A 25,608-nucleotide genomic window follows, 5' to 3' on the forward strand; every position below is an offset into this window, starting at 1 on the left:
GTAAGCAAGCACATTCTCATTCAAAGTTGCAAATTACTATGTAGGAACAAGTTTGTATAGGACTTTCAAAGATGCCAAGAACTGAGCTAAGCTTGGTATGTCTCCAACTCCTAGAAATAACTTCATACCCCATCTCCCTTACGTCCAGCTAGTAAGGATCACATAATTCCTAACAAAGTTTTGACACAGATTCCCAATTCGGGGATTAAGAACATATAGCACGTTGCTGTAAGCAAGCACATTCTCTCAAAGTTGCAAGTTACTATGTAGGAACAAGTTTGTATAGGTAGTTCAAAGATGCCCAGAGCTGAGCTAAACTTGGTATGTCTCCAACTCCTAGTAATAACTTCATGCCCCATCTCCCTTACTTACAGCTAGTAAGGATCACATAATTCCTAACAAAGTTTTGACACAGATTCCCAATTCGAGCATTCAGAACATGTAGCACGTTGCTTTAAGCAAGCACTTTCTCATTCCAAGTAGCAAGTTACTATGTAGGAACAAGTTTCTATAGGTATTTCAAAGATGTCCAGAACTGAGCTAAAGTGGGTATGTGTCCAACTCCTAGAAATAACTTCATGCCCCAGCTCCCTTACTTCCACCTAGTAAGGATCACATAATTCCTAACAAAGTTTTGACACAGATTCCCCATTCGGGCATTCAGAACATATAACACGTTGCTGTAAGCAAGCACATTCTCATTCAAAGTTGAAAGTTTCTATGTCGGAACATGTTTGTATAGGTATTTCAAAGATGCCCAGAACTGAGCTAAACTTGGTATGTCTCCAACTCCTAGAAATAACTTCATGTTCCATCTCCCTTACTTCCAGCTAGTAAGGATCACATAATTCCTAACAAAGTTTTGACACAGATTCCCAATTCGGGCATTCAGCACATACGGCACGTTGCTGTAAGCAAGCACACTCTCATTCAAAGTTGCAAGTTACTATGCAGGAATAAGTTTGTATAGGACTTTCAAAGATGCCCAGAACTGAGCTAAACTTGCTATGTCTTCAACTCATAGAAATAACTTCATGCCCCAACTCCCTTACTTCAGGCTAGTAAGGATCACATAATTCCTAACAAAGTTTTGACACAGATTCCCAATTCGGGCATTCAGAACATATAGCACGTTGCTGTAAGCAAGTACATTCTCATTCAAAGTTGCAAGTTACTATGTAGGAACAAGTTTCTATAGGACTTTCAAAGATCCCCAGAACTGAGCTAAACTTGGTATGTCTCCAATTCTTAGAAATAACTTCATACCCCATCTCCCTTACGTCCAGCTAGTAAGGATCACATAATTCCAAACAAAGTTTTGACACAGATTCCCAATTCGTGCATTCAGAACATATAGCACGTTGCTGTAAGCAAGCTCATTCTCATTCAAAGTTGCAAGTTACTATGTAAGAACAACTTTGTATAGGTATTTCAAAGATGCCCAGAACTGAGCTAAACTTTGTATGTCTCCAACTCCTAGAAATAACTTCATGCCCCATCTCACTTACTTCCAGCTAGTAAGGATCACATAATTCCTAACAAAGTTTTGACACAGATTCCCAATTCGGGCATTCAGAACATGTAGCACGTTGCTTTAAGCAAGCACTTTCTCATTCCAGGTAGCAAGTTACTATGTAGGGACAAGTTTCTATAGGTATTTCAAAGATGTCCAGAACTGAGCTAAAGTGGGTATGTGTCCAACTCCTAGAAAAAACTTCATGCCCCAACTCCCTAACTTCCATCTAATAAGGATCACATAATTCCTAACAAAGTTTTGACACAGATTCCCAATACGGGTATTCAGAAGATGTAGCACGTGGCTGTAAGCAAGCACATTCTCATTCAAAGTCGCAAGTTACTATGTAGGAACAAGTTTGTATAGGTACTTCAAAGATGCGCAGAACGGAGCTAAACTTGGTATGTCTCCAATTCCTAGAAATAACTTCATGCCCCATCTCCCTTACTTCCAGCTAGTAAGGATCACATAATTACTAACAAATTTTTGACACAGATTCCCAATTCAGGCATTCAGTACATATAGCACGTTGCTGTAAGCAAGCACATTCTCATTCAAAGTTGCAAGTTACTATGTAGGAACAAGTTTGTATAGGTATTTCAAAGATGCCCAGAATAGAGCTAAACTTGGTATGTGTCCAACTCCTATAAATAACTTCATGCCCCATCTCCCTTACTTCCAGCTAGTAAGGATAACATGATTCCTAACAAAGTTTTGACACAGATTCCCAATTCGGGCATTCAGAACATATGGCACGTTGCTGTAAGCAAGCACATTCTCATTCAAATTGCAAGTTACTATGCAGGAACAAGTTTGTATAGGACTTTCAAAGATGGCCAGAACTGAACTAAACTTGCTATGTCTTCAACTCCTAGAAATAACTTCATGCCCCATTTACCTTACTTCCAGTTAGTAAGGATCACATAATTCCTAACAATGTTTTGACACAGATTCCCAATTCGGGCATTCAGAACATATAGCACGTTGCTGCAAGCAAGCACATTCTCATTCAAAGGTACAAGTTACTATGTAGAAACAAGTTTGTATAGGTATTTCAAAGATGCCCAGAACTGAGCTAAAGTGGGTATGTCTCCAACTCCTAGAAATAACTTCATGCCCCATCTCCAGTACTTCCAGCTAGTAAGGATCACATAATTCCTAACAAAGTTTTTACACAGATTCCCAATTCGAGCATTCAGAACATGTAGCACGTTGCTTTAAGCAAGCACTTTCTCATTCCAAGTAGCAAGTTACTATGTAGGAACAAGTTTCTATAGGTATTTCAAAGATGTCCAGAACTGACCTAAAGTGGGTATGTGTCAAACTCCTAGAAATAACTTCATGCCCCAACTCCCTTACTTCCAGCTAGTAAGGATCACATAATTCCTAACAAAGTTTTGACACAGATTCCCCATTCGGGCATTCAGAACATATAGCACGTTGCTGTAAGCAAGCACATTCTCATTCAAAGTTGCAAGTTTCTATGTCGGAACATGTTTGTATAGGTATTTCAAAGATGCCCAGAACTGAGCTAAACTTGGTATGTCTCCAACTCCTAGAAATAACTTCATGTTCCATCTCCCTTACTTCCAGCTAGTAAGGATCACATAATTCCTAACAAAGTTTTGACACAGATTCCCAATTCGGGCATTCAGCACATACGGCACGTTGCTGTAAGCAAACACACTCTCATTCAAAATTGCAAGTTACTATGCAGGAACAAGTTTGTATAGGACTTTCAAAGATGCCCAGAACTGAGCTAAACTTGCTATGTCTTCAACTCATAGAAATAACTTCATGCCCCAACTCCCTTACTTCAGGCTAGTAAGGATCACATAATTCCTAACAAAGTTTTGACACAGATTCCCAATTCGGGCATTCAGAACATATAGCACGTTGCTGTAAGCAAGTACATTCTCATTCAATGTTGCAAGTTACTATGTAGGAACAAGTTTGTATAGGACTTTCAAAGATCCCCAGAACTGAGCTAAACTTGGTATGTCTCCAACTCTTAGAAATAACTTCATACCCCATCTCCCTTACGTCCAGCTAGTAAGGACCACATAATTCCAAACAAAGTTTTGACATAGATTCCCAATTCGGGCATTCAGAACATATAGCACGTTGCTGTAAGCAAGCTCATTCTCATTCACAGTTGCAAGTTACTATGTAAGAACAACTTTGTATAGGTATTTCAATGATGCCCAGAACTGAGCTAATCTTTGTATGTCTCCAACTCCTAGAAATAACTTCATGCCCCATCTCCCTTACTTCCAGCTAGTAAGGATCACATAATTCCTAACAAAGTTTTGACACAGATTCCCAATTCGGGCATTCAGAACATGTAGCACGTTGCTTTAAGCAAGCACTTTCTCATTCCAAGTAGCAAGTTACTATGTAGGAACAAGTTAATATAGGTATTTCAAAGATGTCCAGAACTGAGCTAAAGTGGGTATGTGTCCAACTCCTAGAAAAAACTTCATGCCCCAACTCCCTTACTTCCAGCTAGTAAGGATCACATAATTCCTAACAAAGTTTTGACACAGATTCCCCATTCGGGCTTTCAGATCATATAGCACGTTGCTTTAAGCAAGCACATTCTCATTCAAAGTTGCAAGTTACTATGTAGGAACAAGTTTGTACAGGTATTTCAAAGATTCCCAGAACTGAGCTAAACTTGGTATGTCTCCAACTCCTAGAAATGACTTCATGGCCCATCTCCCTTACTTCCAGCTAGTAAGGGTCACATAATTCCTAAGAAAGTTTTGACACAGATTCCCAATTCGGGCATTCAGATCATATAGCACGTTGCTGTAAGCAAGCACAATCTCAATCAAAGTTGCAAGTTACTATATAGGAACAAGTTTGTATAGGTATTTGAAAGATGCCCAGAACTGAGCTAAAGTGGGTATGTCTCCTACTCCTAGAAATAACTTCATGCCCCAACTCCCTTTCTTCCAGCTAGTAAGGATCACATAATGTCTAACAAAGTTTTGACACAGATTTCCAATTCGGTCATTCAGAACATATAGCACATTGCTGTAAGCAAGCACATTCTCATTCAAAGATGCAAGTTACTATGTAAGAACAAGTTTGTATAGGACTTTTAAAGATCCCCAGAACAGAGCTAAAGTGGGTATGTCTCCAACTCCTAGATATAACTTCATGCCCCAATTCACTTACTTCCAGCTAGTAAGGATCACATAATTCCTAACAAAGTTTTGACACAGATTCCCAATTCGAGCATTCAGAACATGTAGCACGTTGCTTTAAGCAAGCACTTTCTCATTCCAAGTAGCAAGTTACTATGTAGGAACAAGTTTCTATAGGTATTTCAAAGATGTCCAGAACTGACCTAAAGTGGGTATGTGTCAAACTCCTAGAAATAACTTCATGCCCCAACTCCCTTACTTCCAGCTAGTAAGGATCACATAATTCCTAACAAAGTTTTGACACAGATTCCCCATTCGGGCATTCAGAACATATAGCACGTTGCTGTAAGCAAGCACATTCTCATTCAAAGTTGCAAGTTTCTATGTCGGAACATGTTTGTATAGGTATTTCAAAGATGCCCAGAACTGAGCTAAACTTGGTATGTCTCCAACTCCTAGAAATAACTTCATGTTCCATCTCCCTTACTTCCAGCTAGTAAGGATCACATAATTCCTAACAAAGTTTTGACACAGATTCCCAATTCGGGCATTCAGCACATACGGCACGTTGCTGTAAGCAAGCACACTCTCATTCAAAATTGCAAGTTACTATGCAGGAACAAGTTTGTATAGGACTTTCAAAGATGCCCAGAACTGAGCTAAACTTGCTATGTCTTCAACTCATAGAAATAACTTCATGCCCCAACTCCCTTACTTCAGGCTAGTAAGGATCACATAATTCCTAACAAAGTTTTGACACAGATTCCCAATTCGGACATTCAGAACATATAGCACGTTGCTGTAAGCAAGTACATTCTCATTCAATGTTGCAAGTTACTATGTAGGAACAAGTTTGTATAGGACTTTCAAAGATCCCCAGAACTGAGCTAAACTTGGTATGTCTCCAACTCTTAGAAATAACTTCATACCCCATCTCCCTTACGTCCAGCTAGTAAGGACCACATAATTCCAAACAAAGTTTTGACATAGATTCCCAATTCGGGCATTCAGAACATATAGCACGTTGCTGTAAGCAAGCTCATTCTCATTCACAGTTGCAAGTTACTATGTAAGAACAACTTTGTATAGGTATTTCAATGATGCCCAGAACTGAGCTAATCTTTGTATGTCTCCAACTCCTAGAAATAACTTCATGCCCCATCTCCCTTACTTCCAGCTAGTAAGGATCACATAATTCCTAACAAAGTTTTGACACAGATTCCCAATTCGGGCATTCAGAACATGTAGCACGTTGCTTTAAGCAAGCACTTTCTCATTCCAAGTAGCAAGTTACTATGTAGGAACAAGTTAATATAGGTATTTCAAAGATGTCCAGAACTGAGCTAAAGTGGGTATGTGTCCAACTCCTAGAAAAAACTTCATGCCCCAACTCCCTTACTTCCAGCTAGTAAGGATCACATAATTCCTAACAAAGTTTTGACACAGATTCCCCATTCGGGCTTTCAGATCATATAGCACGTTGCTTTAAGCAAGCACATTCTCATTCAAAGTTGCAAGTTACTATGTAGGAACAAGTTTGTACAGGTATTTCAAAGATTCCCAGAACTGAGCTAAACTTGGTATGTCTCCAACTCCTAGAAATGACTTCATGGCCCATCTCCCTTACTTCCAGCTAGTAAGGGTCACATAATTCCTAACAAAGTTTTGACACAGATTCCCAATTCGGGCATTCAGATCATATAGCACGTTGCTGTAAGCAAGCACAATCTCAATCAAAGTTGCAAGTTACTATATAGGAACAAGTTTGTATAGGTATTTGAAAGATGCCCAGAACTGAGCTAAAGTGGGTATGTCTCCTACTCCTAGAAATAACTTCATGCCCCAACTCCCTTTCTTCCAGCTAGTAAGGATCACATAATGTCTAACAAAGTTTTGACACAGATTTCCAATTCGGTCATTCAGAACATATAGCACATTGCTGTAAGCAAGCACATTCTCATTCAAAGATGCAAGTTACTATGTAAGAACAAGTTTGTATAGGACTTTTAAAGATCCCCAGAACAGAGCTAAAGTGGGTATGTCTCCAACTCCTCGATATAACTTCATGCCCCAATTCACTTACTTCCAGCTAGTAAGGATCACATAATTCCTAACAAAGTTTTGACACAGATTCCCAATTCGAGCATTCAGAACATGTAGCACGTTGCTTTAAGCAAGCACTTTCTCATTCCAAGTAGCAAGTTACTATGTAGGAACAAGTTTCTATAGGTATTTCAAAGATGTCCAGAACTGACCTAAAGTGGGTATGTGTCAAACTCCTAGAAATAACTTCATGCCCCAACTCCCTTACTTCCAGCTAGTAAGGATCACATAATTCCTAACAAAGTTTTGACACAGATTCCCCATTCGGGCATTCAGAACATATAGCACGTTGCTGTAAGCAAGCACATTCTCATTTAAAGTTGCAAGTTTCTATGTCGGAACATGTTTGTATAGGTATTTCAAAGATGCCCAGAACTGAGCTAAACTTGGTATGTCTCCAACTCCTAGAAATAACTTCATGTTCCATCTCCCTTACTTCCAGCTAGTAAGGATCACATAATTCCTAACAAAGTTTTGACACAGATTCCCAATTCGGGCATTCAGCACATACGGCACGTTGCTGTAAGCAAGCACACTCTCATTCAAAATTGCAAGTTACTATGCAGGAACAAGTTTGTATAGGACTTTCAAAGATGCCCAGAACTGAGCTAAACTTGCTATGTCTTCAACTCATAGAAATAACTTCATGCCCCAACTCCCTTACTTCAGGCTAGTAAGGATCACATAATTCCTAACAAAGTTTTGACACAGATTCCCAATTCGGGCATTCAGAACATATAGCACGTTGCTGTAAGCAAGTACATTCTCATTCAATGTTGCAAGTTACTATGTAGGAACAAGTTTATATAGGACTTTCAAAGATCCCCAGAACTGAGCTAAACTTGGTATGTCTCCAACTCTTAGAAATAACTTCATACCCCATCTCCCTTACGTCCAGCTAGTAAGGATCACATAATTCCAAACAAAGTTTTGACATAGATTCCCAATTCGGGCATTCAGAACATATAGCACGTTGCTGTAAGCAAGCTCATTCTCATTCACAGTTGCAAGTTACTATGTAAGAACAACTTTGTATAGGTATTTCAATGATGCCCAGAACTGAGCTAATCTTTGTATGTCTCCAACTCCTAGAAATAACTTCATGCCCCATCTCCCTTACTTCCAGCTAGTAAGGATCACATAATTCCTAACAAAGTTTTGACACAGATTCCCAATTCGGGCATTCAGAACATGTAGCACGTTGCTTTAAGCAAGCACTTTCTCATCCCAAGTAGCAAGTTACTATGTAGGAACAAGTTAATATAGGTATTTCAAAGATGTCAAGAACTGAGCTAAAGTGGGTATGTGTCCAACTCCTAGAAAAAACTTCATGCCCCAACTCCCTTACTTCCAGCTAGTAAGGATCACATAATTCCTAACAAAGTTTTGACACAGATTCCCCATTCGGGCTTTCAGATCATATAGCACGTTGCTTTAAGCAAGCACATTCTCATTCAAAGTTGCAAGTTACTATGTAGGAACAAGTTTGTACAGGTATTTCAAAGATTCCCAGAACTGAGCTAAACTTGGTATGTCTCCAACTCCTAGAAATGACTTCATGGCCCATCTCCCTTACTTCCAGCTAGTAAGGGTCACATAATTCCTAACAAAGTTTTGACACAGATTCCCAATTCGGGCATTCAGATCATATAGCACGTTGCTGTAAGCAAGCACAATCTCAATCAAAGTTGCAAGTTACTATATAGGAACAAGTTTGTATAGGTATTTGAAAGATGCCCAGAACTGAGCTAAAGTGGGTATGTCTCCTACTCCTAGAAATAACTTCATGCCCCAACTCCCTTTCTTCCAGCTAGTAAGGATCACATAATGTCTAACAAAGTTTTGACACAGATTTCCAATTCGGTCATTCAGAACATATAGCACATTGCTGTAAGCAAGCACATTCTCATTCAAAGATGCAAGTTACTATGTAAGAACAAGTTTGTATAGGACTTTTAAAGATCCCCAGAACAGAGCTAAAGTGGGTATGTCTCCAACTCCTAGATATAACTTCATGCCCCAATTCACTTACTTCCAGCTAGTAAGGATCACATAATTCCTAACAAAGATTTGACACAGAATCCCAATTCGGGCATTCAGAACATGTAGCACGTTGCTTTAAGCAAGCACATTCTCATTGAATGTTGCAAGTTACTATGTAGGAACAAAGTTTGTATAGGTATTTCAAAGATGTCCAGAACTGAGCTAAACTTGGTATGTCTCGAACTCCTAGAAATAACTTCATGCCCCATCTCCCTTACTTCCAGCTAGTAAGGATCACATAATTCCTAACAAAGTTTTAACACAGATTCCCAATTCGGGCATTCAGAACATATAGCACGTTGTTGTAAGCAAGCACATTCTCATTCAAAGTTGCAAGTTACTGTGAAGGAACAAGTTTGTATTGGTATTTCACAGATGCCCAGAACTGAGCTAAACGTTGTATGTCTCCTACTCCTAGAAATAACTTCATGCCTCAACTCCCTTACTTCCAGCTAGTACGGATCACATAATTCCTCACAAAGTTTTGACACAGATTCCCAATTCCGGCATTCAGAACATATAGCACGTTGCTGTAAGCAAGCACATTCTCATTCAAAGTTGCAAATTACTATGTAGGAACAAGTTTGTATAGGACTTTCAAAGATGCCCAGAACTGAGCTAAGATTGGTATGTCTCCAACTCCTAGAAATAACTTCATACCCCATCTTCCTTACGTCCAGATATTAAGGATCACATAATTCCTAACAAAGTTTTGACACAGATTCCCAATTCGGGCATTCAGAACATATAGCACGTTGCTGTAAGCAAGCACATTCTCTCAAAGTTGCAAGTTACTATGTAGCAACAAGTTTGTATAGGTAGTTCAAAGATGCCCAGAGCTGAGCTAAACTTGGTAGGTCTCCAACTCCTAGTAATAACTTCATGCCCCATCTCCCTAACTTCCAGCTAGTAAGGATCACATAATTTCTAACAAAGTTTTGACACAGATTCCCAATTCGAGCATTCAGAACATGTAGCACGTTGCTTCAAGTAAGCAATTTCTCATTCCAAGTAGCAAGTTACTATGTAGGAACAAGTTTGTATAGGTATATCAAAGATGCCCAGAACTGAGCTAAAGTGGGTATGTCTCAACTCCTAGAAACAACTTCATGCCCCATCTCCCTTACTTCCAGCTAGTAAGGATCACATAATTCCTAACAAAGTTTTGACACAGATTCCCAATTCGGGCATTCAGAACATATAGCACGTTGCTGTAAGCAAGCACATTCTCATTCAAAGTTGCAAGTTACTATGTAGGAACAAGTTTGCATAGGTATTTCAAAGATGCCCAGAACGGAGCTAAACTTGGTATGTCTCCAACTCCTAGAAATAACTTTATGCCCCATCTCCCTTACTTCCAGCTAGTAAGGATCACATAATTCCTAACAAAGTTTTGACACAGATTCCCAATTCGGACATTCAGTACATATAGCACGTTGCTGTAAGCAAGCACATTCTCATTCAAATTTGCAAGTTACTATGTAGGAACAAGTTTGTATAGGTATTTCAAAGATCCCCAGAACTGAGCTAAAGTGGGTATGTCTCCAACTCCTAGAAATAACTTCATGCCCCATCTCCCTTACTTCCAGCTAGTAAGGATAACATGATTCCTAACAAAGTTTTGACACAGATTCCCAATTCGGGCATTCAGAACATATGGCACGTTGCTGTAAGCAAGCACATTCTCATTCAAATTGCAAGTTACTATGCAGGAACAAGTTTGTATAGGACTTTCAAAGATGGCCAGAACTGAACTAAACTTGCTATGTCTTCAACTCCTAGAAATAACTTCATGCCCCATTTCCCTTACTTCCAGTTAGTAAGGATCACATAATTCCTAAGAAGGTTTTGACACAGCTTCCCAATTCTGGCATTCAGAACATTTAGCACGTTGCTTTAAGCAAGCACTTTCTCATTCCAAGTAGCAAGTTACTATGTAGGAACAAGTTTGTATTGGTATTTCAAAGATGCAAAGAACTGAACTAAAGTGGGTATGTCTCCAACTCCCAGAAATAACTTCATGCCCCATCTCCCTTACTTTTAGCTAATAAGGATCACATAATTCCTAACAATGTTTTGACACAGATTCCCAATTCGGGCATTCAGAACATATAGCACGTTGCTGCAAGCAAGCACATTCTCATTCAAAGGTACAAGTTACTATGTAGAAACAAGTTTGTATAGGTATTTCAAAGATGCCCAGAACTGAGCTAAAGTGGGTATGTCTCCAACTCCTAGAAATAACTTCATGCCCCATCTCCATTACTTCCAGCTAGTAAGGATCACATAATTCCTAACAAAGTTTTGACACAGATTCCCAATTCGAGCATTCAGAACATGTAGCACGTTGCTTTAAGCAAGCACTTTCTCATTCCAAGTAGCAAGTTACTATGTAGGAACAAGTTTCTATAGGTATTTCAAAGATGTCCAGAACTGAGCTAAAGTGGGTATGTGTCCAACTCCTAGAAATAACTTCATGCCCCAACTCCCTTACTTCCAGCTAGTAAGGATCACATAATTCCTAACAAAGTTTTGACACAGATTCCCCATTCGGGCATTCAGAACTTATAACACGTTGCTGTAAGCAAGCACATTCTCATTCAATGTTGCAAGTTTCTATGTCGGAACATGTTTGTATAGGTATTTCAAAGATGCCCAGAACTGAGCTAAACTTGGTATGTCTCCAACTCCTAGAAATAACTTCATGTTCCATCTCCCTTACTTCCAGCTAGTAAGGATCACATAATTCCTAACAAAGTTTTGACACAGATTCCCAATTCGGGCATTCAGCACATACGGCACGTTGCTGTAAGCAAGCACACTCTCATTCAAAGTTGCAAGTTACTATGCAGGAACAAGTTTGTAGAGGACTTTCAAAGATCCCCAGAACTTAGCTAAACTTGGTATGTCTCCAACTCTTAGAAATAACTTCATACCCCATCTCCCTTACTTCCAGCTAGTAAGGATCACATAATTCCAAACAAAGTTTTGACACAGATTCCCAATTCGTGCATTCAGAACATATAGCACGTTGCTGTAAGCAAGCTCATTCTCATTCAAAGTTGCAAGTTACTATGTAGGAACAAGTTTGTATAGGTATTTCAAAGATGCCCAGAACTGAGCTAAAGTGGGTATGTCTCCAACTCCAAGAAACAACTTCATGCCCCATCTCCCTTACTTCCAGCTAGTAAGGATCACATAATTCCTAACAAAGTTTTGACACAGATTCCCAATTCGGGCATTCAGAACATGTAGCACGTTGCTGTAAGCAAGCACATTCTCATTCAAAGATGCAAGTTACTATGTAGGAACAAGTTTGTATAGGTATTTCAAAGATGCCCAGAATTATGCTAAACTTGGTATGTCTCCAACTCCTAGAAATAACTTCATGCCCCGTCTCCCTTACTTCCAGCTAGTAAGGATCACATAATTCCTAACAAAGTTTTGACACAGATTCCCAATTTGGGCATTCAGAACATATAGCACGTTGTTGTAAGCAAGCACATTCTCATTCAAAGTTGCAAGTTACTGTGAAGGAACAAGTTTGTATTGGTATTTCACAGATGCCCAGAACTGAGCTAAACGTTGTATGTCTCCTACTCCTAGAAATAACTTCATGCCTCAACTCCCTTACTTCCAGCTAGTACGGATCACATAATTCCTCACAAAGTTTTGACACAGATTCCCAATTCCGGCATTCAGAACATATAGCACGTTGCTGTAAGCAAGCACATTCTCATTCAAAGTTGCAAATTACTATGTAGGAACAAGTTTGTATAGGACTTTCAAAGATGCCCAGAACTGAGCTAAGATTGGTATGTCTCCAACTCCTAGAAATAACTTCATACCCCATCTTCCTTACGTCCAGATATTAAGGATCACATAATTCCTAACAAAGTTTTGACACAGATTCCCAATTCGGGCATTCAGAACATATAGCACGTTGCTGTAAGCAAGCACATTCTCTCAAAGTTGCAAGTTACTATGTAGCAACAAGTTTGTATAGGTAGTTCAAAGATGCCCAGAGCTGAGCTAAACTTGGTATGTCTCCAACTCCTAGTAATAACTTCATGCCCCATCTCCCTAACTTCCAGCTAGTAAGGATCACATAATTTCTAACAAAGTTTTGACACAGATTCCCAATTCGAGCATTCAGAACATGTAGCACGTTGCTTCAAGTAAGCAATTTCTCATTCCAAGTAGCAAGTTACTATGTAGGAACAAGTTTGTATAGGTATATCAAAGATGCCCAGAACTGAGCTAAAGTGGGTATGTCTCAACTCCTAGAAACAACTTCATGCCCCATCTCCCTTACTTCCAGCTAGTAAGGATCACATAATTCCTAACAAAGTTTTGACACAGATTCCCAATTCGGGCATTCAGAACATATAGCACGTTGCTGTAAGCAAGCACATTCTCATTCAAAGTTGCAAGTTACTATGTAGGAACAAGTTTGCATAGGTATTTCAAAGATGCCCAGAACGGAGCTAAACTTGGTATGTCTCCAACTCCTAGAAATAACTTTATGCCCCATCTCCCTTACTTCCAGCTAGTAAGGATCACATAATTCCTAACAAAGTTTTGACACAGATTCCCAATTCGGACATTCAGTACATATAGCACGTTGCTGTAAGCAAGCACATTCTCATTCAAATTTGCAAGTTACTATGTAGGAACAAGTTTGTATAGGTATTTCAAAGATCCCCAGAACTGAGCTAAAGTGGGTATGTCTCCAACTCCTAGAAATAACTTCATGCCCCATCTCCCTTACTTCCAGCTAGTAAGGATAACATGATTCCTAACAAAGTTTTGACACAGATTCCCAATTCGGGCATTCAGAACATATGGCACGTTGCTGTAAGCAAGCACATTCTCATTCAAATTGCAAGTTACTATGCAGGAACAAGTTTGTATAGGACTTTCAAAGATGGCCAGAACTGAACTAAACTTGCTATGTCTTCAACTCCTAGAAATAACTTCATGCCCCATTTCCCGTACTTCCAGTTAGTAAGGATCACATAATTCCTAAGAAGGTTTTGACACAGCTTCCCAATTCTGGCATTCAGAACATTTAGCACGTTGCTTTAAGCAAGCACTTTCTCATTCCAAGTAGCAAGTTACTATGTAGGAACAAGTTTGTATTGGTATTTCAAAGATGCAAAGAACTGAACTAAAGTGGGTATGTCTCCAACTCCCAGAAATAACTTCATGCCCCATCTCCCTTACTTTTAGCTAATAAGGATCACATAATTCCTAACAATGTTTTGACACAGATTCCCAATTCGGGCATTCAGAACATATAGCACGTTGCTGCAAGCAAGCACATTCTCATTCAAAGGTACAAGTTACTATGTAGAAACAAGTTTGTATAGGTATTTCAAAGATGCCCAGAACTGAGCTAAAGTGGGTATGTCTCCAACTCCTAGAAATAACTTCATGCCCCATCTCCATTACTTCCAGCTAGTAAGGATCACATAATTCCTAACAAAGTTTTGACACAGATTCCCAATTCGAGCATTCAGAACATGTAGCACGTTGCTTTAAGCAAGCACTTTCTCATTCCAAGTAGCAAGTTACTATGTAGGAACAAGTTTCTATAGGTATTTCAAAGATGTCCAGAACTGAGCTAAAGTGGGTATGTGTCCAACTCCTAGAAATAACTTCATGCCCCAACTCCCTTACTTCCAGCTAGTAAGGATCACATAATTCCTAACAAAGTTTTGACACAGATTCCCCATTCGGGCATTCAGAACTTATAACACGTTGCTGTAAGCAAGCACATTCTCATTCAATGTTGCAAGTTTCTATGTCGGAACATGTTTGTATAGGTATTTCAAAGATGCCCAGAACTGAGCTAAACTTGGTATGTCTCCAACTCCTAGAAATAACTTCATGTTCCATCTCCCTTACTTCCAGCTAGTAAGGATCACATAATTCCTAACAAAGTTTTGACACAGATTCCCAATTCGGGCATTCAGCACATACGGCACGTTGCTGTAAGCAAGCACACTCTCATTCAAAGTTGCAAGTTACTATGCAGGAACAAGTTTGTAGAGGACTTTCAAAGATCCCCAGAACTGAGCTAAACTTGGTATGTCTCCAACTCTTAGAAATAACTTCATACCCCATCTCCCTTACTTCCAGCTAGTAAGGATCACATAATTCCAAACAAAGTTTTGACACAGATTCCCAATTCGTGCATTCAGAACATATAGCACGTTGCTGTAAGCAAGCTCATTCTCATTCAAAGTTGCAAGTTACTATGTAGGAACAAGTTTGTATAGGTATTTCAAAGATGCCCAGAACTGAGCTAAAGTGGGTATGTCTCCAACTCCAAGAAACAACTTCATGCCCCATCTCCCTTACTTCCAGCTAGTAAGGATCACATAATTCCTAACAAAGTTTTGACACAGATTCCCAATTCGGGCATTCAGAACATGTAGCACGTTGCTGTAAGCAAGCACATTCTCATTCAAAGATGCAAGTTACTATGTAGGAACAAGTTTGTATAGGTATTTCAAAGATGCCCAGAATTATGCTAAACTTGGTATGTCTCCAACTCCTAGAAATAACTTCATGCCCCGTCTCCCTTACTTCCAGCTAGTAAGGATCACATAATTCCTAACAAAGTTTTGACACAGATTCCCAATTTGGGCATTCAGAACATTTAGAACGTTGCTGTAAGCAAGCACATTCTCATTCAAAGTTGCAAGTTACTATGTAGGAAGAAGTTTGTATAGGTATTTCAAAGATGCCCAGAACTGAGCTAAAGTGGGTATGTCTCCAACTCCTAGAAATAACTTCATGCCCCATCTCCCTTACTTCCAGCTAGAAAGGATCACATAATTCCTAACAAAGTTTTGACACAGATTCCCAATTCGGGAATTCAGAACATATAGAACGTTGCTGTAAGCAAGCACATTCTCATTCAAAGTTGCAAGTGACTATGTAGGAACAAGTTTGTATAGGTATTTCCAAGATGCCCAGAACTCAGCTAAACTTGGTATGTGTCCAACTCCTAGAAATAACTTCATGTCCCAACTCCCTTACTTTCAAGTAGTAAGGATCACATAATTCCTAACAAAGTTTTGACACAGATTCCCAATTAGGGCATTCAGAACATATAGCACGTTGCTGTAAGTAAGCACATTCTCATTCAAATTGCAAGTTACTATGTAGGAACAAGTTTGTATAGGTGTCTCAAAGATGCCCAGAACTGAGCTAAACTTGGGATGTGTCCAACTCCTAGAAATAACTTCGTGCTGCAACTCCCTTACTTCCATCTAGTAAGGATCACATAATTCCTAACAAAGTTTTGACACAGATTCCCAATTCGGGCATTCAGAACATATAGCACGTTGCTGTAAGCAAGCACATTCTCATTCAAAGTTGCAAGTTACTATGTAGGAGCAAGTTTGTATAGGACTTTCAAAGATGCCCAGAACTGAGTTATACTTGGTATGTCTCTAACTCCTAGTAATAACTTCATGCCCCATCTCCGTTGCTTCCAGCTAGTAAGGATCACATAATTCCTAACAAAGTTTTGACACTGATTCCCAATTCGGGCATTCAGAACATATAGCACGTTGCTGTAAGCAAGCACATTCTCATTCCAAGATGCAAGTTACTATGTAGGAACAAGTTTGTATAGGTATTTCAAAGATGCCCAGAACTGAGGTAAAGTGGGTATGTCTCCAACTCCTAGAAATAACTTCATGCCCCATCTCCCTTACTTCCAGCTTGTAAGGATCACGTAATTTCTAACAAAGTTTTGACACATATTCCCCATTCGGGCATTCAGAACATATAGAACGTTCCTTTAAGCAAGCACTTTCTCATTCCAAGTAGCAAGTTAACATGTAGGAACATGTTAGTAAATGTATTTCAAAGATGCCAAGAACTGAGGTAAAGTGGGTATGTCTCCAACTCCTGGAAATAACTTCATGCCCCATCTCCCTTACTTCCAGCTAGTAAGGATCACATAATTCCTAACAAAGTTTTGACACAGATTCCCAATTCGGGCATTCAGTACATATAGCACGTTGCTGTAAGCAAGCACATTCTCATTCAAAGTTGCAAGTTACTATGTAGGAACAAGTTTGTATAGGACTTTCAAAGATGACCAGAACTGAGCTAAACTTGGTATGTCTCCAACTCCTAGAAATAACTTCCTGCCGCAACTCCCTTACTTCCAGCTTGTAAGGATCACATAATTCCTAACAAAGGTTTCACACAGATTCCCAGTTCGGGCATTCAGATCATATAGCACGTTGCTTAGAGCAAGCACATTCTCATTCAAAGTTGCAAGTTACTATGTAGCAACAAGTTTGTATAGGTATTTCAAAGATGCCCAGAACTGAGCTAAACTTGGTATGTCTCCAGCTCCTAGAAATAACTTCCTGCCGCAACTCCCTTACTTCCAGCTAGTAAGGATCACATAATTCCTAACACAGTTTTGACACAGATTCCCAGTTCGGGCATTCAGAACATATAGCACGTTGCTGTAAGCAAGCACATTCTCATTCAAAGTTGCAAGTTACTCTGTAGGAACAAGTTTGTATAGGTATTTCTAAGATGCCCAGAACTGAATTAAAGTGGGTATGTCTCCAACTCCTAGAAATAACTTCATGCCTCAACTCCCTTACTTCCAGTTAGTAATGATCACATAATTCCTCACAAAGTTTTGACACAGATTCCCAATTCGGTCATTCAGAACATATAGCACGTTGCTGTAAGCAAGCACATTCTCATTCAAAGTTGCAAGTTACTATGTAGGAACAATTTTGTATAGGACTTTCAAAGATGCCCAGAACTGAGCTAAGCTTGGTATGTCTCCAACTCCTAGAAATAACTTCATACCCCATCTCCCTTACTTCCAGCTAGTAAGGATCACATAATTCCTAACAAAGTTTTGACACAGATTCCCAATTCGGGCATTCAGAACATATAGCACGTTGCTGTAAGCAAGCACATTCTCTCAAAGTTGCAAGTTACTATGTAGGAACAAGTTTGTATAGGTATTTCAAAGATGCACAGAACTGAGCTAAACTTGGTATGTCTCCAACTCCTAGAAATAACTTCATGCCCCATCTCACTTACTTTCAGCTAGTAAGGATCACATAATGCCTAACAAAGTTTTGACACAGATTCCCAATTCGAGCATTCAGAACATGTAGCACGTTGCTTCAAGTAAGCACTTTCTCATTCCAAGTAGCAAGTTACTATGTAGGAACAAGGATATATAGGTATTTCAAAGATGCCCAGAACTGAGCTAAACTTGGTATGTCTGCAACTCCTAGAAATAACTTCATGCCCCATCTCACTTACTTCCAGCTAGTAAGGATCACATAATTCCTAACAAAGTTTTGACACAGATTCCCAATTCGGGCATTCAGAACATATAGCACGTTGCTGTAAGCAAGCACATTCTCATTCAAAGTTGCAAGTTACTATGTAGGAACAAGTTTGTATAGGTATCTCAAAGATGCCCAGAACTGAGCTAAACTTGGGATGTGTCCAACTCCTAGAAATAACTTCATGCCGCAACTCCCTTACTTCCATCTAGTAAGGATCACATAATTCCTAACAAAGTTTTGACACAGATTCCCAATTCGGGCATTCAGAACATATAGCACGTTGCTGTAAGCAAGCACATTCTCATTCAAAGTTGCAAGTTACTATGTAGGAACAAGTTTGTATAGGACTTTCAAAGATGCCCAGAACTGAGTCATACTTGGTATGTCTCCAACTCCTAGTAATAACTTCATGCCCCATATCCTTTGATTCCAGCTAGTAAGGATCACATAATGCCTAACAAAGTTTTGACACAGATTCCCAATTCGGGCATTCAGAACATATAGCACGTTGCTGTAAGCAAGCACATTCTCTCAAAGTTGCAAGTTACTATGTAGGAACAAGTTTGTATAGGTATTTCAAAGATGCCCAGAACTGAGCTAAACATGGTATGTCTCCAACTCCTAGAAATAACTTCATGCCCCATCTCCCTTACTTCCAGCTAGTAAGGATCACATAATTCCTAACAAAGTTTTGACACAGATTCCCAATTCGGGCATTCAGAACATATAGCACGTTGCTGTAAGCAAGCACATTCTCATTCAAAGTTGCATGTTACTATGTAGGAACAAGTTTGTATAGGACTTTCAAAGATGCCCAGAACTGAGCTAAACTTGGTGTGTCTCCAACTCGTAGAAATAACTTCATGCCCCATCTCCCTTACTTTCAACTAGTAAGGATCACAGAATTCCTAACAAAGTTTTGACACAGATTCCCAATTCGGGCATTCAGAACATTTAGCACGTTGCTTTAAGCAAGCACTTTCTCATTCCATGTAGCAAGTTACTATGTAGGAACAAGTTTGTATAGGTATTTCAAAGATGCCCAGAATTATGCTAAACTTGGTATGTCTCCAACTCCTAGAAATAACTTCATGCCCCGTCTCCCTTACTTCCAGCTAGTAAGGATCACATAATTCCTAACAAAGTTTTGACACAGATTCCCAATTCGGGCATTCAGAACATTTAGCACGTTGCTGTAAGCAAGCACATTCTCATTCAAAGTTGCAAGTTACTATGTAGGAAGAAGTTTGTATAGGTATTTCAAAGATGCCCAGAACTGAGCTAAAGTGGGTATGTCTCCAACTCCTAGAAATAACTTCATGCCCCATCTCCCTTACTTCCAGCTAGAAAGGAACACATAATTCCTAACAAAGTTTTGACACAGATTCCCAATTCGGGCATTCAGAACATATAGCACGTTGCTGTAAGCAAGCACATTCTCATTCAAAGTTGCAAGTGACTATGTAGGAACAAGTTTGTATAGGTATTTCCAAGATGCCCAGAACTCATCTAAACTTGGTATGTGTCCAACTCCTAGAAATAACTTCATGTCCCAACTCCCTTACTTTCAAGTAGTAAGGATCACATAATTCCTAACAAAGTTTTGACACAGATTCCCAATTAGGGAATTCAGAACATATAGCACGTTGCTGTAAGTAAGCACATTCTCATTCAAAGTTGCAAGTTAGTATGTAGGAACAAGTTTGTATAGGTATCTCAAAGATGCCCAGAACTGAGCTAAATTTGGGATGTGTCCAACTCCTAGAAATAACTTCGTGCTGCAACTCCCTTACTTCCATTTGTAAGGATCACATAATTCCTAACAAAGTTTTGACAAAGATTCCCAATTCGGGCATTCAGAACATATAGCACGTTGCTGTAAGCAAGCACATTCTCATTCAAAGTTGCAAGTTACTATGTAGGAGCAAGTTTGTATAGGACTTTCAAAGATGCCCAGAACTGAGTTATACTTGGTATGTCTCTAACTCCTAGTAATAACTTCATGCCCCATCTCCGTTGCTTCCAGCTAGTAAGGATCACATAATTCCTAACAAAGTTTTGACACAGATTCCCAATTCGGGCATTCAGAACATATAGCACGTTGCTGTAAGCAAGCACATTCTCATTCAAAGATGCAAGTTACTATGTAGGAACAAGTTTGTATAGGTATTTCAAAGATGCCCAGAACTGAGGTAAAGTGGGTATGTCTCCAACTCCTAGAAATAACTTCATGCCCCATCTCCCTTACTTCCAGCTTGTAAGGATCACGTAATTTCTAACAAAGTTTTGACACATATTCCCCATTCGGGCATTCAGAACATATAGAACGTTCCTTTAAGCAAGCACTTTCTCATTCCAAGTAGCAAGTTAATATGTAGGAACATGTTAGTAAATGTATTTCAAAGATGCCAAGAACTGAGGTAAAGTGGGTATGTCTCCAACTCCTAGAAATAACTTCATGCCCCATCTCCCTTACTTCCAGCTAGTAAGGATCACATAATTCCTAACAAAGTTTTGACACAGATTCCCAATTCGGGCATTCAGAACATATAGCACGTTGCTGTAAGCAAGCACATTCTCATTCAAAGTTGCAAGTTACTATGTAGGAACAAGTTTGTATAGGACTTTCAAAGATGACCAGAACTGAGCTAAACTTGGTATGTCTCCAACTCCTAGAAATAACTTCCTGCCGCAACTCCCTTACTTCCAGCTTGTAAGGATCACATAATTCCTAACAATGTTTTCACACAGATTCCCAGTTCGGGCATTCAGATCATATAGCACGTTGCTTAGAGCAAGCACATTCTCATTCAAAGTTGCAAGTTACTATGTAGCAACAAGTTTGTATAGGTATTTCAAAGATGCCCAGAACTGAGCTAAAGTGGGTATGTCTCCAACTCCTAGAAATAACTTCATGCCCCATCTCCCTTACTTCCAGCTAGAAAGGAACACATAATTCCTAACAAAGTTTTGACACAGATTCCCAATTCGGGCATTCAGAACATATAGCACGTTGCTGTAAGCAAGCACATTCTCATTCAAAGTTGCAAGTGACTATGTAGGAACAAGTTTGTATAGGTATTTCCAAGATGCCCAGAACTCAGCTAAACTTGGTATGTGTCCAACTCCTAGAAATAACTTCATGTCCCAACTCCCTTACTTTCAAGTAGTAAGGATCACATAATTCCTAACAAAGTTTTGACACAGATTCCCAATTAGGGAATTCAGAACATATAGCACGTTGCTGTAAGTAAGCACATTCTCATTCAAAGTTGCAAGTTAGTATGTAGGAACAAGTTTGTATAGGTATCTCAAAGATGCCCAGAACTGAGCTAAATTTGGGATGTGTCCAACTCCTAGAAATAACTTCGTGCTGCAACTCCCTTACTTCCATTTGTAAGGATCACATAATTCCTAACAAAGTTTTGACAAAGATTCCCAATTCGGGCATTCAGAACATATAGCACGTTGCTGTAAGCAAGCACATTCTCATTCAAAGTTGCAAGTTACTATGTAGGAGCAAGTTTGTATAGGACTTTCAAAGATGCCCAGAACTGAGTTATACTTGGTATGTCTCTAACTCCTAGTAATAACTTCATGCCCCATCTCCGTTGCTTCCAGCTAGTAAGGATCACATAATTCCTAACAAAGTTTTGACACAGATTCCCAATTCGGGCATTCAGAACATATAGCACGTTGCTGTAAGCAAGCACATTCTCATTCAAAGATGCAAGTTACTATGTAGGAACAAGTTTGTATAGGTATTTCAAAGATGCCCAGAACTGAGGTAAAGTGGGTATGTCTCCAACTCCTAGAAATAACTTCATGCCCCATCTCCCTTACTTCCAGCTTGTAAGGATCACGTAATTTCTAACAAAGTTTTGACACATATTCCCCATTCGGGCATTCAGAACATATAGAACGTTCCTTTAAGCAAGCACTTTCTCATTCCAAGTAGCAAGTTAATATGTAGGAACATGTTAGTAAATGTATTTCAAAGATGCCAAGAACTGAGGTAAAGTGGGTATGTCTCCAACTCCTAGAAATAACTTCATGCCCCATCTCCCTTACTTCCAGCTAGTAAGGATCACATAATTCCTAACAAAGTTTTGACACAGATTCCCAATTCGGGCATTCAGAACATATAGCACGTTGCTGTAAGCAAGCACATTCTCATTCAAAGTTGCAAGTTACTATGTAGGAACAAGTTTGTATAGGACTTTCAAAGATGACCAGAACTGAGCTAAACTTGGTATGTCTCCAACTCCTAGAAATAACTTCCTGCCGCAACTCCCTTACTTCCAGCTTGTAAGGATCACATAATTCCTAACAATGTTTTCACACAGATTCCCAGTTCGGGCATTCAGATCATATAGCACGTTGCTTAGAGCAAGCACATTCTCATTCAAAGTTGCAAGTTACTATGTAGCAACAAGTTTGTATAGGTATTTCAAAGATGCCCAGAACTGAGCTAAACTTGGTATGTCTCCAGCTCCTAGAAATAACTTCCTGCCGCAACTCCCTTACTTCCAGCTTGTAAGGATCACATAATTCCTAACAAAGTTTTGACACAGATTCCCAGTTCGGGCATTCAGAACATATAGCACGTTGCTGTAAGCAAGCACATTCTCATTCAAAGTTGCAAGTTACTATGTAGGAACAAGTTTGTATAGGTATTTCTAAGATGCCCAGAACTGAATTAATGTGGGTATGTCTCCAACTCCTAGAAATAACTTCATACCCCATCTCCCTTACTTCCAGCTAGTAAGGATCACATAATTCCTCACAAAGTTTTGACACAGATTCCCAATTCGGGCATTCAGAACATATAGCACGTTGCTGTAAGCAAGCACATTCTCATTCAAAGTTGCAAGTTACTATGTAGGAACAATTTTGTATAGGACTTTCAAAGATGCCCAGAACTGAGCTAAGCTTGGTATGTCTCCAACTCCTAGAAATAACTTCATACCCCATCTCCCTTACTTCCAGCTAGTAAGGATCACATAATTCCTAACAAAGTTTTGACACAGATTCCCAACTCGGGCATTTCGAACATATAGCACGTTGCTGTAAGCAAGCACATTCTCATTCAAAGTTGCAAGTTACTATGTAGGAACAAGTTTGTATAGGTATTTCAAAGATGCACAGAACTGAGCTAAACTTGGTATGTCTCCAACTCCTAGAAATAACTTCATGCCCCATCTCACTTACTTTCAGCTAGTAAGGATCACATAATGCCTAACAAAGTTTTGACACAGATTCCCAATTCGAGCATTCAGAACATGTAGCACGTTGCTTCAAGTAAGCACTTTCTCATTCCATGTAGCAAGTTACTATGTAGGAACAAGGATATATAGGTATTTCAAAGATGCCCAGAACTGAGCTAAAGTGGTTATGTCTCCAGCTCCTAGAAATAACTTAATGCCCCATCTCCCTTACTTCCAGTGTTAAGGATCACATACTTCCTAACAAATTTTTGACACAGATTCCCAATTCGGGCATTCAGAACATGTAGCACGTTGCTGTAAGCAAGCACATTTTCATTCAAATTTGCAAGTTACTATGTAGGAACAAGTTTGTATAGGTTTTTCAAAGATGCCCAGAACTGAGCTATAGTGGCTATGTCTCCAACTCCTAGAAATAACTTCATGCTCCCTCTCCCTTTCTTCCAGCTAGTAAGGATCACATAATGCCTAACAAAGTTTTGACACAGATTCCCAATTCGGGCTTTCAGAAAATATAGCACGTTGCTGTAAGCAAGCACATTCTCATTCAAAGTTGCCAGTTACTATGTAGGAACAAGTTTGTTTAGGTATTTCAAAGATACCCAGAACTGAGCTAAACTTGATATGTCTCCAACTCCTAGAAATAACTTCATGCCCCATCTCACTTACTTCCATCTAGTAAGGATCACATAATTCCTAACAAAGTTTTGACACAGATTCCCAATTCGGGCATTCAGAACATATAGCACGATGCTTTAAGCAAGCACTTTCTCATTCCAAGTAGCAAGTTACTATGTAGGAACAAGTATGCATAGGTATTTCAAAGATGCAAAGAACTGAACTAAAGTGGGTATGTCTCCAACTCCTAGAAATAACTTCATGCCCCATCTCCCTTCCTTCCAGCTAGTAAGGATCACATAATTCCTAACAAAGTTTTGACACAGATTCCCAATTCGGGCATTCAGAACATTTAGTACGTTGCTGTAAGCAAGCACAATCTCATTCAAAGTTGCAAGTTACTATGTAGGAATAAGTTTGTATAGGTATTTCAAAGATGCCCAGAACTGAGCTAAAGTGGGCATGTCTCCAACTCCTAGAAATAACTTCATGCCCCATCTCCCTTACTTCCAGCTAGTAAGGATCACATAATTCCTAAAAAAGTTTTGACACAGATTCCCAATTCGGGCATTCAAAACATATAGCACGTTACTGTAAGCAAGCACATTCTCATTCAAAGTTGCAAGTCACTATGTAGGAACAAGTTTGTATAGGTATTTCAAAGATGCCCAGAACTGAGCTAAGCTTGGTATGTCTCCAACTCCTAGAAATAACATCATGCCCCATCTCCCTTACTTCCAGCTAGTAAGGATCACATAATTCCTAACAAAGTTTTGACACAGATTCGCAATTCGGGCAGTCAGAAAATATAGCACGTTGCTGTAAGCAAGCACAATCTCATTCAAAGTTGCAAGTTACTATGTAGGAACAAGTTTGTATAGGACTTTCAAAGATGCCCAGAACTGAGGTAAAGTGGGCATGTCTCCAACTCCTAGAAATAACTTCATGCCCCATCTCCCTTACTTCCAGCTAGTAAGGATCACATAATTCGTAACAATGTTTTGACACAGATTCCCAATTCGGGCATTCGGAACATATAGCACGTTGCTGTAAGTAAGCACATTCTCATTCAAAATTGCAAGTTACTATGTAGGAGCAAGTTTGTATAGGTATTTCAAAGATGCCCAGAACTGAGGTAAAGTGGGTATGTCTCCAACTCCTAGAAATAACTTCATGCCCCATCTCCCTTACTTCCAGCTAGTAAGGATCTCATAATTCCTAACAAAGGTTTGACAGAGATTCCCAATTCGGGCATTCAGAACATATAGCACGTTGCTGTAAGCAAGCACATTCTCATTCAATATTGCAAGTTACTATGTAGGAACAAGTTTGTATAGGTATTTCAAAGATGCCCAGAACAGAGCTAAACTTGGTATGTCTCCAACTCCTAGAAATAACTTGATGCCCCATCTCCCTTACTTCCAGCTAGTAAGGATCACATAATTCCTAACAAAGTTTTGACACAGATTTCCAATTCGGTCATTCAGAACATATAGCATGTTGTTTTAAGCAAGCACTTTCTCATTCCAAGTAGCAAATTACTATGTAGGAACAAGTTTGTATAGGTATTTCAAAGATGCAAAGAACTGAGCTAA

This window comes from Diceros bicornis (assembly GCF_020826845.1).
Source record: "Diceros bicornis minor isolate mBicDic1 chromosome 1 unlocalized genomic scaffold, mDicBic1.mat.cur SUPER_1_unloc_2, whole genome shotgun sequence".
NCBI classification, from domain to species: Eukaryota; Metazoa; Chordata; class Mammalia; order Perissodactyla; family Rhinocerotidae; genus Diceros; species Diceros bicornis.